This window comes from Octopus bimaculoides, chromosome 23, assembly GCF_001194135.2.
Source record: "Octopus bimaculoides isolate UCB-OBI-ISO-001 chromosome 23, ASM119413v2, whole genome shotgun sequence".
NCBI classification, from domain to species: domain Eukaryota; kingdom Metazoa; phylum Mollusca; class Cephalopoda; order Octopoda; family Octopodidae; genus Octopus; species Octopus bimaculoides.
Window position 1 is genome coordinate 31,889,612 of NC_069003.1, and position 1,141 is coordinate 31,890,752.

General features: G+C 40.5%; 1 protein-coding gene across 5 annotated transcripts in view; it reads right to left on the reverse strand.

The window, feature by feature from the left end:
- Positions 1-1,141, reverse strand: part of LOC106873743 (TBC1 domain family member 2B) — a 158,123-nt gene that overhangs the window by 79,476 nt on the left and 77,506 nt on the right. The gene's annotated exons all lie outside the window — the stretch shown is intronic.

A 1,141-nucleotide genomic window follows, 5' to 3' on the forward strand; every position in this document is an offset into this window, starting at 1 on the left:
ATATATATATATATATATATACACACACACACACACATATATATATATATATAGGTTGAGATGACCAGAAACCAATGCACTTTAGGTCTTTTATATGAATTTACCTTTTGGAAGTAGGGGGAAATTCTAATGAGAACTACAGGTCCTTCATCCCTAATTGTTCATGTGATAGTTAAACCATACCCAGGGCTCTAGCAGATGCTACTACTTTGGGTCAGAATGGATTTGGAAACAATAGTAGCTAAGAAGTGGTTCCACAATCTTCAAAACCTTGGCACTCCAAAACCAGAACCCTTCTATACACATATGTAAATACACACACACACATACATGCACACGCATACACATACACACATACATGGAGAGAGAAAAGACATACGTGAATGATATTATTAAATGGAATTGTTATGGGTTTCACACACTTTAATTAAAGTGGCTCATAATTCATCTGCTAATTAGAACCATAATGCTGGATATTGATATGAAAATTTTCAAGTAAATTGCTACACAACCAATGGAGTCACTCCAAAGATCAAACGCAAAGCATGCTAGTTACGGAACAGACATCATAAGTGTAAGGTGATGGTGATGGTGATGGTGATGGTGATGGTGGTGGTGGTGGTGGTGGTGCTGACGACGACGGTGATGGTGACGGTGGTGGTGGTAATGGAAAAAAAAATATGTTGGTGCCGTGAGTGAAGATACTGGTGTGTTAAGATATATGCTTATATACATATGTATGTATATATCTACATACTTATGTATGTATATATATATATATATATAAATGTATACATATATATTATACATTGAGACTCCCGTTGGTCATGACTGACCATGGGATTGCACCTAGACAGTTACCCTCCCAGGCACAAGTCCGGGTAAGTTGGTTTTATGGAAGACCAGCAGTCGCCCATGCATACCGGCCTCCCCTCTCCATGCCACAAGGGAAAGGCAAAGGGGCCGATACAGCTTGGCACCTGTGACGTCGCAACTCATTTCTACAGCTGAGTGATCTGGAGCAATGTGAAATAAAGTGACTTGCTCAAGAACACAACATGCAGCCCAGTCCGGCATTCGAACTCACAACCCCACGATCGTAAGCTCGATGCTCTAACCACTGAGCCATGCGCCTTCACAT